A 12,433-nucleotide genomic window follows, 5' to 3' on the forward strand; every position below is an offset into this window, starting at 1 on the left:
CTATTCGCTGTTCTCCTGACTCAAGTGACAAAGGCAAAGCTGAACCACCACGTCTTCTTACAGAGAGTTATTCAGAAGGTAGAGGAGAAAATATTTTAGAGCGGTTGAATGCTTAGTGTAGAACTTGGTCACCATGCCCCAAGCCTAATTAGATTCTAAACAATTAGATTTAGGGGGCAGAGCCCTGGACATTAGTCCCAGCTCTGCAAGGGAGTTGCCGTTTGACCTTGCACAGTGCACGTAGACCAGTTCCTGGAACCATCAGACCCACCTGAGAAAGGACACAAGATGGCAAAGCCTCGTCAGGCTGCTGAAGGAGTGCATCCTGTCAGGGGGAGGAAGGCGTCCCACCTCTGAGCTCATTAGCGCCAGCCGTCTGCCTGCATCTAGCCTCGCCCTGGGCCTCAGCTCTAGAGCATCTCCATTGTGACTAAAAACTCTAACTGCTCGTTTTGCACACATTTTGTGTTTGATTCATTTAGTGACCAAGTCTTCAGCTTCTCTCTCTGCTTTCTGCCCTGTGGGTGGGGGCCAGCCTCAAGGTCAGCACAGCAGGCTGAGCCTGGAGAGGCAATCACGGCCCCAGAATGGACTCCTTTATGCCTGAAGGGGCCCTTTCTAGGAGGCTCCCCAGGGACTGCTGATCTGTCCTCCCAAGGCGTCATGATTGCCTCTCCACCCATCTCCAAAGGGATCTGATTGCTGCTCTGCTCTCCCCTGGGCCTTTTTCTGTGCTCTTTACTCACGTCCAGCCTGTGTCCTGAAGGCCTGATTGGCCCTCTCCGCTTCTCCCAGGGCACCAGGATTGTTCCGCAACTCCCCTTCAGCTGCCTTAGCCACCTAATCTCTGCCCCACCAGCGTTTGGTTTTTCCTTACTCTGGGAGTGCCCCTTTACACACATACGTACATGCACATATGTGTACAGAGCGCCACCATGGAAACTCCTCTGGATCTTTCTGTCAGCACTTGCTTAATGTAATTCCATTCTCCTACACCTAACTTCCGAGTTAGCTCTGACTCACACAGGCCGTAGACAGCTATGGTTGGCCGTGTCCCTTTCTTGATTTTACCTTGAGCTGGCTAGAAGAGGCTAGAGACCCAGGTCTCTGCTTCATGCAGCATCTCTTATTTACTTGAACGTAGGGCCTCTGGTCACTTCTAAGAGATCAGATCCGTTTTACCCCAGATGGTGTTTTCTGAACCAAGTTGGATTTCTTTTCTCCCTTGGCATAAAGTAAACAAGTGTTCTCACTCAGGTGGCAGCAGTAAAGACACATTAAGTCCTCAGGTCACATTAGCATGCTTGTTGAGGCCTTTAAACAATCTGATCATCAAAGTGCGTGGTAATAACTATGAAACCATAATCGCAGGTGGCAGTGAGCATGACATGCACGGCTCCATGCTTAGTTTTTAGGATAATAGGGACATTCATGGGTTTCCAAATGGAGGCCTTTGTGTTTGTAGCCCCGTGTCTCCCCAGCCTCTGAAAGGTCTACTTTGCTCAATATGTCTAGAGAGCACTGGCTTCTAGAATAACATCAGGAGCTGCTCTACCTGTTGGCCTTCTGCGTGCAGTTTGGGGAGCTGGTTGTGGTCGAAGGGGAAATGGAGAACATTCTTCAGGTTCGGCATTGTAAAGGTTGGTTCTCCCAAAGAAAATTGCTTTGGGAATAGTACTTCTAACATGGAGGGAGGGTCTGGGTTTTTAGGGATGGCAGAAGGTAACTTGTGACATTTTCTCAGAATTTTTTTTTTGCAATCTTGATTTTTCACTTGAGAGTTTTCTTTCTGAGTAAAATGCACAGCTAGTTCAGCACCCTGAAATTCATGCATTTGGATATTCTGGGCATTCCCCTATGTCCTTCAAAATCCAGTGAAGATGTTAGACTGAGCCATCTTCCTATGAGAATCTCCTTTATTCACCATCCGCTCCTTAATTTCTGTTTTGTAGTATTTTGTCTTCTGACCTGCATTTGGCATATAACGTTTATCATATAATTTTCATTTTATTTCTACTCACATTCACGTAGGCATATGTAGGATAACTGTGATAATATCTTTTCTGCCTAAAGTAGTGCGAGGCAGTGGAGGCATGAGTGGCTCCTTTTAGGCCCTTCTAAATAGTGAGAAGTGTACCCTAACCACCACAATCAGCTCATGGACCCCTGCTCCCAGCTGCTGAACTCCCCTGGCCTCATATTTGTGTCTCAGTACCATGATGATGGAGAGAAGCTCCATTTTAGGTTACAAATTCCAATGAAATTTTGATAGAGATTGCTTTGAATCTGTAGATCACTTTGGGTAGTGTTTACATCATAACAATATGAAGTCTTCCAATCGATGAACAAGGGTGTCTTTCCCTTTATTTAGGTCTTTAATTTCTTTTAGCAATGTTTGTTTTGTAGTTTTCAGTGTACAAGTCTGTCACCTCTTTGGCTAAATAGGTATTTTATCCTCTTGGATGCTACTGTAAATGGGATGGTTTTCTGAATTTCCTTTTTGAATCATGCATTACTGGTATATAGAAACACAACCAATTTTTATGTGTTGGTCTTGTACCATGCAACTTGGCTGAGTTCATTTTATTAGCTTTGAGATTTTCTGCGTATCTAATCATTTCATCTGTGAATAGAGATAGGTGCCTTTCTTTTTTTTTTTTTTTTTTTTCCTTCCCTAATTGCTCTGGTTAGAACTTCTGGTACAATGTTTTGTAACTTCCTATCTATTGATAGTTTTCCAAGTGTTTTTATCATGATAAGGTATTGGATTTTGTCAAATCCTTTTGCACATCATTTGAGCTGTGGTGGGTAGAATCTTAAAGAAAGAGTAGGATTGATATAAATAAAGAGAAATGTAGAGTCTGGAGAAGTTAAGTAGCTGAAGTACAGTGCTAGGAATATGACTCACGTCTGCAGACGTGACTGCATAATCTAAATAAAGTCACTGGAAGAGAATATTGCAGAGAAGAAGACTAGTAACGTGCCTGGGAAGGGCAGATTCTGAGTGCACTGGGAGGACCTTGAATGCCAGAATGCCTTATAGGTCAACATTCTGGAGCTCCCGGGGTTTCTGAGCCCAGTCAGACTAGGAATTATGATCTCAGCTCATCTTCTCTACTTTTGTATCTCTGCTTCTGTTGACTCTCACATCCATCTAACAATCTTCCCTTCTTAATTTTGTTAGTAAAGTGTCATGTGGAACAAAGGAAATACTAAATTTCTTTAATACCATGTGATGATGAATCCTATGATTTTTTTTTTAATTTAAGCATAAAAACAAAATTAAGAAGTGAGCCAACTCTTTCTGGTGGTTCATTTCTAGTTATGTACAGAGACAGACCTGGTAACAAGCCAACAGCTTTTGTCAGGGCTGTGAATTAGACAGGGGGGTGGGGGGAGGAATGACTGCACATTCTTAGCTCCCGGGCCAGGGTTCCTGTGATTTCTGCCAGCCCTCTTCCAGACAGCAGCATGGTTCCTCAGCTGTCCTTCTAGCCAGGGAGACAGATGGAACCTCAGGGGCTTCCTGTTTAGGCGTCTCAGAATTCAGAGTTGTTATGATGTGTGGGCTTTGAAAATGCCACACTTCAGGGAAGCTGAGTTTTTGCATTCATGCGTTCTTATATTGAGCATGTGTTCTTTTCCATCTCATGGCAATGACTTCCGTTGTATGTGCCTCCGAGCCCTTTCCTGAAGTCTCAACAGAGAATGGGTCCTGCTCTGCTGGAAGCCAGACTCCTTAGGTGTGCTCAGGGTTTGCCTTAGTGCACATGCTCTCCTGCCCGGTTCTGAGGCCAGCCCCATTCCCCTCCTCACACCATTGTAGTTAGTCCTAGGATTCTGCTCCCTCCAAGTAGTGGGCCCTGACCTAAGGACCAGCCCATGTATGTCAGTGGCCAAGGCATATCAGGGAGGTGGCTGTTTAGCTCTTTACCCAGGAGCCTCTGTCCTTTCCAGAGACCTTCCAGCATACTGTTAACCTACGTGCAGGGACAGAAAAGCCCAGAAACACGTGGTACAAATGTTAATGGCTTTTTCATTAGGATACTTCATCACACACTTCCAGCTGTTGGTGGCAGGAGGTGATGGTGAGGCATCTCTTGGATAAGAAGGATGTAGAGATCAATGGAGATCAGAAATGAAAAGATAAAAATGATTTGGTCATCAGAAAGCTATTTGACTGCTAAGCTTTAGCCAACAGCAGCTATGTCTGCATGGAAAAAATGCAGACACACATCCATGGTTGCAGGTCAGTATTTCCCTGTCACCATCTTCACATCATATTAGCAAAGATGCCAAGTGCATGACACAGGACTGGGCCCTGTATGCAGTTGCACAAAAATGCTTCCCCACTTAAGTTGTATAGACGTGTAACCGAGACTGGACAGTTACCACAATTCTGGAGCAGCACCAAGCTTCGGAAGTAAATGAGTAAGCCTAACTTTTAAGTAAGCTTCAAACAAAAAAGTCTAAATTTTGGAAGCAAATAGTGCTCTCTTTCATATTTCAAAAAAAGGGGGGTATCTTTCTGTTTCTACAAAGGCGCGCAGCTCTTATGCTGTAACATCGAATATAGATTTTATTTTTCTTCTTTTTGGAAAAATTGGTTTGTTAACAATTCAGAAAGCCATACGGGTTATTTTTTTTTAATTGGGCAATTTTTACAAAGTTTCTAAACTAAAAAGCAAAAACCTCCATCCCCATGCTCCCCAGACATGCTTCTACTCCCGCAGGGTAACTGTTAAGATTTCTCTGTAGCCTTCTCATCCCTTTGCTTAAGCACAGATGCATGGACGTGTGCTAAGTGATTGTTTCAAAGTTATATTGACAGATGCATATGTTTCTGCCTACACGTAAGGTGGTGGTTGTTTAAGTCGGTTCCTTTAGCTTCTAGAATACAAAAGCTGACAGCCTTGCCCCTTAATACTGCTTATTGCCACAGTGGTTAAGCCTACTGCTTACTACTTTTGGCTTTAATTTTTAGATGACTTACTCTTATTGGTTTTCCTGCCCCCACCAATTACCCATCATGCCTACACATTCAGAATCCATTTCTTTTATTTGGGGTGAAAATAATTCCTTCTCCTGAGTGCATAGCACCAAGACTGCCTCCCTGTTTTTTGGAGGGATGCTTGCCTCTGAGGCTGTAACTCTTCATTGAATTAGCTTCATGACCACATCTTGGTTTTTGTTTCTGCTTTTCCAATTGGTAGGTGTGGCATGACCCATCAAGATGCTCTTTGCTCAGTAAAACAGAAACATACTCTCCTCCACAGCTTTTCCCATAGAAGCTTACTTATCTGCCCCAGTGTCTTTGGTCTTGGCCTTGCTTTGTTTTGAAATTTGTGATTTGCTCTTGGATATAGCAAACCCCTTTCACTGACTGTGGTGTTGGCCACTGATTCAGAAATCCAGTCCTGAAGACTTAAAAAACTCAGCAGACTTGCCCAAGGTGGGCCCCTGCTCTTGCTCAAGTCTCTCTTCCTCTCCAGGAACTGAATTTTTCATGCAGTAATTAAAATTTGTAGGTCAAGCCTCCCATGGCACCGTTTGCTGCTAATATGGGAAAGCAGTGATCAGATTCGCTTATGCTGCTCTTCACTGAGCTGAGACTTAACGGATGAAGGGTGACATTTTCCCCCATTTTGTAAATTAATGCCATTGATCTGCCTAACAAGAACAAAGTTAGGCTTCAAAATACCAAATGATAAAGAGATTAAGACTTTAAATGGCTTTCCAAAAGGCAACCTCTATTGTAAGGCTCCAAGCTGACTATTGAACTTTCAATTAGAATTTCTAATAGGCTATTGACTTAAATGGATAAAATGTTGCAAGTGATAGCTTTCAAGATGACAAAGATTGCTTCTTACATTCTGGAATATTACTTTATGTAGCCTATACTGTTCTGGAAGGTGAATAATAATAATATACTGGCCTCCCTCTGTAGGGTATCTGTGCTGTGGTTTTCTCAGAGATGAATAAATGCATTTTTTGAAATAAATGCATTTAAAAAAATTTTTTTAGTGTTTTATTTATTTTTGAGAGCAAGAGAGAGACAGAGTGTGAGTGGGAGGGGCAGAGAGAGGGAGACACAGAATCCGATGCAGGCTCCAGGCTCTGAGCTGTCAGCACAGAGCCCAACGCAGGGCTCAAACCCACGAACTGTGAGATCATGACCTGAGCTGAAGTCGGACACTTAACCGACGAGCCACCCAGGCACCCCGAAATAAATGCATTTTTGAAATACTTTTCTCTTTTCGTGTTTGCTAAACATGGACTCCATGAAACATTTCATGGCCAGGAAGTGCCTTCGGTCTTTGATGGTATGACAACATTGTTCTTTTATGAAAAGCAGCCGGCGAGATAGGTGTTTCTCCGTGTGCACATGCACCGGGTCGTGCGCACTTGTGTACATGTTCGTAAGCAGTGCCGCAGCATGTGTGTTGCCCGTCACTGCTGTCTGCCTCAGTTTCCTGTTCTTAGAAGTTGTGATTCTACTCCCTGGTGGTTCCCAGGGTAGTGTACCTCAGTCTAGCCCTTGTTATGAAACACTAGCTCTAATACATTTTTAAATACTAATTTTTCACAGACCAGCTACCTCTTCTGGGATAAAGGGTTAATATTATGCTTATGTTACAGTGCATTAAAAACTCTAATTAAAACAGCATTACATTCCCATCTGCCAATCTCCAGTAATCTTCTTTAATTGCAGTAATTAAACTATATTTACATGTTCAGAATACTTGTAATTTAGCAAATTGCACTCTCTGCTCTACATTTAATCAAACAACCAGTTCCAGTATATTTAGTGTGGAAAGAAGTAATTTCAATGTTTTGATTACTATAGCAGATTTGACAGAGTAAGTGCCCCTCTAGTAGAGGGCTTGAAAGGGAAGGCAAACATGAAATATAGTCATGGTTTTGATTGTCATGTGAATGCCTAATTACATGTTGGAGGATTAACTATTAAAGGGTATCATGGTTGCACTTGATGTTTAGACACAGCCGATATTACAGATAGCACAGACTGTCTTTTAGGGAAATTTGACAAAGGGAACAAAGTTTTCTCCCAGCGACGGGAGATGGTTGGAAAAGTTAGTGAAAATGTTGCCTGGATCGTGTAATTGCTTTTGTGTCTCCTACCTGTGGTCCCCAAGTCTGTCATGCAAGATGCTCATTATAGTCATCCGAGTTAAGAGTCCAGATGAAATTCGGTGAAGAGCAACACAGGGAAATGTTTACGAGGACACCAGTTCACGAGTGAGTCCCTGTGCGTTTCTGTCTCTCATATCCCATCATTTCTGTCCAGGTTGGCCCTGGAGAAGATATTCAGCTTCCCGGAAAGGCCCCACCTGTTTGCCAGACCATCCCATCTAACCCATCTCCTCGCCCTCATCTTTGTTCCTCAGTTCCCTCATTTGAAAACCAGAAATAGTAACATTATAAATATTGATTGTATTCTAAGGAATAACTTCTTAATCACATTCAAAGTAGTTCGTTAAATATTGCTTATTACTGCTACTATTTAGCTACCCTGGTCTAATAGTTCCTGTTTCTCTGTCTGTATAAGTCTGACTAGGAAATTGGGTATTGCCATCAAATTCTCTGTTGTTCCAAACGACATGTCGACTTTTTCAGCATGTGAAGTCATCTTTTCTCTTCCAGTAGCTTGTTCTGATTATGTGACGTTAACAGTACTTCCTGGGATTTGTCTGGGTCCTCATTTCTGGGCCGTCCCTTGTATTAGTAAGGATTATAGATTAATGAAAACGAGAAGACGGTCTAATGTTTGGGTTGCATACTGATGTTGAACCTTCCTTCTTGACCAGCGAAAAGAGCAAGCTACTGAATTGTTACAAATGATGCCTGCGAGTGAAGATCTGAGGTTTTGCCTCTTGCTCACTTACTGGCTTGCTACAATGTTGCATACAATGTTCACTTCTTTAGGCCTCAGATTGGTAGAGATGGGGTAGAGATTGGGGCGAGGACTTATTGTTGTGGTTGTTCTTTTTTGGTTCATGAAGGAGCCAAGATGAAAATGAAAGTCAAGATGAAAAATGAAAAGGAAAAGTGAGGCTTAACACCGCTGTGGGAAGAGCCATTCAGTTCCAAGTCAGCCCCACTTCTGTGTTACATTAATGAGAATTTAACTTCTGACAAAAGTCTTGATGTCTTTTTTCTTCCTACTGCTGACTTACAAAGAGATCCTGATTAATTGTTGATGGCTGCCTTTAAAAATAATACTGGGCGTAATTAAGCCTTATGGTGAAATCCAAAGCAAAATACTGCTGATAAGTACCTAAGTCAGTTTGAGTATGCTAGGGACACTCTGAAAGGAAAAGAGAAGTAATCTGAAGTCGAAGTACAGAACCTGCCAGGACCTTTGAAATCCTGGTTCTATCACTTAGCTGTGTAATCTCAAGCAATACCTAATCTCCCTGGTATCTCATCTGTGAAATGGGGATAATAATACATGCACTGGTACTGTGCTATTAGTTTGTCTCTCCTTTTACCTCTAACATTTGTTCACATATGGGGACACACGCACGCACACACACCACTATTGTAACCTGAGAGCCTTTGGAATAATACATGATTTGAACATAAATACCAGAGTAAAAAAAATGTTAAAGAATACTGCATAACTATCAGGAGAAATATGCACAAGGGGTGGAGTATACCTAAAACTGAAATCTCTAGATTTTTCTCAAACCTTATTGTAAGCATTCGTGTGAGTGCTTTGCTCTGACAAGCCCTTTCTGACACTGTTAATAAAAGACAGGGTGGAAGGATCTCTGAATCCCAATACTTACTCCACACTCTCTACTTAGAGGTGCTAATGAACAGCCAAGTAACCCCCCAAATGGCCCTTAATCCAAACCCCATCAAGTCAAGTTATGAGTCCTTAAGGACAGACAATATGAAACCTACCTACCTGGAAGCTGGAATCCTTGCTTTCCAGAGATTGTTCGGGAAGGGCGAGTTTAATTCTCATTCTTGATCCTCATTGGAAATTGAGGAATTCGTGCCAGCATCCTGTCAGCATCATGTCTTTGAACATGTGAATCTTTGTCTTCTTGAAAACTTTCTACCTTGACATAGGGAATGGGGACCCTAGATGCAGAGAGAATCTCTAGCATTTAATTCCAAAAACAGAAGTTCTGACATTTACATTTCTGCTAATTTCACACATCATCTTGCAGCATATAGGATCTGGGCTTCTGCCAAGAGGACTGTAAACTTTTTTGGAAAAGTGCTTTTTTGGGAAGGGTGTTGAGCTGCGGAGGCATTTCTTTAGTGGACGTAATATGTGAATTATGTGAAACCCAGAGCTCTCCTCTGAACTTATTCTTCTAAGAAAACTTGGTACAGCCCTTGTCCTAACACCATGGCTGAATTCGTATTTTCCGATGTTGACTTGTACTGTCTACTGTTTACTATATAATGAGTTTATCGTACAGTGAGGGACTCTGATTTATTAGCTCTTCATTATTCTCATTCCGTCAGCTTCCTGATAAATGCTATAACCTTTGGCAGGGACGTGAGTCTCAATCAGGTGATATCATTGCTTTTTAATGAACTCTTCTTCTCAGAGTAACAACATTACATGTGAAATTCCTTATTCTGCATTATTAACGGGCCCGTAATAAAAGGCTCAAAGGCACTAAGAAGGTTGTGCTGAGAAATGGGGCAGAATTCATTACCAGTTCACTGTTACACTGCTAGTTAACGGTCTTTGATGTCTATCATATTTACCCTTCTGAAATAGGAAGAAATCCTGGGTGGAACCCCAGTGAGCTGTAGCATGTGCAGGCATTTTGTAAATGTTGCCTCGGTTATTTAATGCCTAGCCCGACTGCTGGAATTTAACACAGTGACAACTTTCTCAGATGGAGCATGAAAAAAAAAAGTGATATTTTACAACCTGAAAAGTTAAGCACTGAGATAGTTAGGGCCCAGCTCTCATTAGCTGAATGGTAGATTTTTCTAATTAGTTCTTTCTAGTGCAATTAGCAGGAAAGAGTCTAATCACCTCATGTGAAACCAATCTGATGCTTGGAAAAGAATGCCCTTGGCTTCTCTTTCAGATTGGATCTTAGGATTTTTGGTTCACCTCTTACAGGATGGAGTCTGTTAGTGTTTATTTAAAACGTGAGCACAAATCTGTGGAAGGGGCAAGCAGTGGACAACTCATTGACTCGGGGTGCGGGTCCGGCTGGAGAAGGTGCTTAGAAATACTCCCTAGTTGGAAGTTACCAGGGCGTCACTTCAACCAAACAGTGTTTCCTTGATGCCTTTCATTTGAGATCGGAGACAAGGGCCTAGCATAGCTAGAGGTGAGCATGGCTGCCTATCCTGGGGGATGCGACAGGCTGCCGGATTTCCCAGCCCCTGCGGACCTCCGGCTCCCCATCAGTGTGTGCCAGTCTGTGCGCTCAGTGCTTCGTCTGTCCTTCCTCCCCTGCGTTGGAGTCCGTCTTAGGCACCACGTTCATTTATAAACTGTTCCCAAATTTCTAGTGGCCGTGCGTCGCTTTGGATCTCTTAAGTGAGCCAACTCGGGGTGTCTCAGCTGATAATGTTCATTTTTAACTGGAAGGGACACTCTAATGGCAGCATCTGGTCCCGTAGCGTACAAACTATTTCCCCTTTTAGGGAAGGCACTTGCTTGCAAGAAGATGGGTGAGAATATGCTTGATGCGTGCATATTTATTATGAACTAAGGGTAAGAATGGGCATCATTGCTCTCTGGGCTGTGGAGGCTAATCTGTGAGCTCCCATTGTCCGTGCCATCACTGCCCTGTAGAACTTGTATGGCGACAGAAGTGTTCTATACCTGCACGGTCCAGTACATGGGCACTGGATGGTGGCTGCTGAGCCCTTGAAGTGTGAGGCCAAAGAAATTTTAATTTTATTTAATTTTAATTAGTTTCACTTCAGATAGGTCCACGTGGCTAATGGCTACCATGTTGGACAGGGCGGTCAAGACCTTTCCTACCTCCTAACCACCCTGCCCCCACTGACACACAGCGGCATCCTTAACAACAGAAGACATGCTGCCCTCTGCTCCCTCTTGCTACCCATTCTCCTCAGCCTAGCCCTCAAACCAGCCAGACTTTTCTCGGTGCTGTTAGGAGTTCAACACAAGACATTTTTCTAGGCTTGTGTTCTCTGTGGATCATTCTGTATTGTACCAAGTCAGTGGTTTGTTCTAAAGTTGGGAAAGACTGTAGTCTTTAAAATAGCCAAAATACTGGTTTGTTTCTAAGAGGAGAGTGGGAGGAATCAAGCCAAGTTAAGCTCATTTATGGAGCCTTGCAAATTGCAAAGACAGGACCGTACCAAGCACCTCTCCAAACAGTATATGCAAATGGCTTTTGTAGACTCCCGGTGATGTTTTAATTATAGTTAATTAAAGCAAACAGAAATGGAATATTTAATCATCTTTATCAATGATGTTTAACAAACATGTTAACTTTGCTCGTGGCAGCCAGGCCGCACTGTCGTGGATCTCTTCGGTTCACGCTGACGAGGCAAAGTTAGCAGCCTGGACAGACCTGTGCTATGAACCGTCTCGTTCTTTCTCCCACGGTTGGAAGTCTCCTCTTGTTGCTTTGGACCCTGGAATTGATCCTAGTTAGAGGATAAAAGGAGGAACACTAAGGGTACGTGTTGAATAGAACGTGCCTTCACATATCCAGCAAACATTTGTCGAACTCCGGCCGTGTGCTAGGAACTGTGTTGGTCCCTGGGGATGCCTAGATGGGAAGACACTGCGTGTCCCCACTGGATTGGAATGTCAAGCAGCTGCCACGTGCAGTTAGAGACAGGGCCCTGTGGTCAGTGTTGTAATAGAAATAGACACAAGGTGTTTGGTGGAGTCCAGAGGGGGAAAAGCAAAGTGGTGGTTTTAGGGGAGGCTTGTATGATGGAAACATGGAAGGGAAGTTTTGTATACATTCCTTTATTTATATGCATATAAGAGACACTCTTCAGGATTGGGGCAGGAATGAAGAGAAGGCAGGTCTTCCCTGAAGGGGAGTGTGATACAGTACAGGTCTGATGTGTGAAGTGACAAAGTGTGTCTGGGGAACCACTGAGGCAGGGCCTGCTGCTGTCTGGTGTGGAATTGTGAGCACGCTGACAGTTGCCTCTGGAAAGGTAGCCCATCACACGATCCTGCAGGGGCGTTTATGGTGTGGGTGTTGTGGAGCATTAGAGATACTTGCTAAGTCTTAGGAACAGGGCCAGGCGTGGGATGAGGCAAGAGAATTACCTAAGGTACAAAATACAAAGAGAGGGGCATGCCTCTGTGGGGCAGGCAAGTTCCTGGTTGGTGTTTACACAGCCCTGAGAATGAGGCCCTCTTAAATTTTGTGCCCTGGGTACCTCACTTGCCTTACCCTAGTCCAGGCCCTGAAACGTGACTCTG

General features: G+C 43.4%; 1 protein-coding gene across 2 annotated transcripts in view; it reads left to right on the plus strand.

Annotated features, from left to right (window-relative positions):
- AUTS2 (activator of transcription and developmental regulator AUTS2) overlaps positions 1-12,433 on the plus strand; it is a 1,118,970-nt gene that overhangs the window by 698,401 nt on the left and 408,136 nt on the right. The gene's annotated exons all lie outside the window — the stretch shown is intronic.

The sequence above is a fragment of the Lynx rufus genome, unplaced genomic scaffold, assembly GCF_022079265.1.
Source record: "Lynx rufus isolate CCGP_SWC_20201006 ecotype Redwood Valley unplaced genomic scaffold, mLynRuf1.p SCAF_27, whole genome shotgun sequence".
NCBI lineage: Eukaryota > Metazoa > Chordata > Mammalia > Carnivora > Felidae > Lynx > Lynx rufus.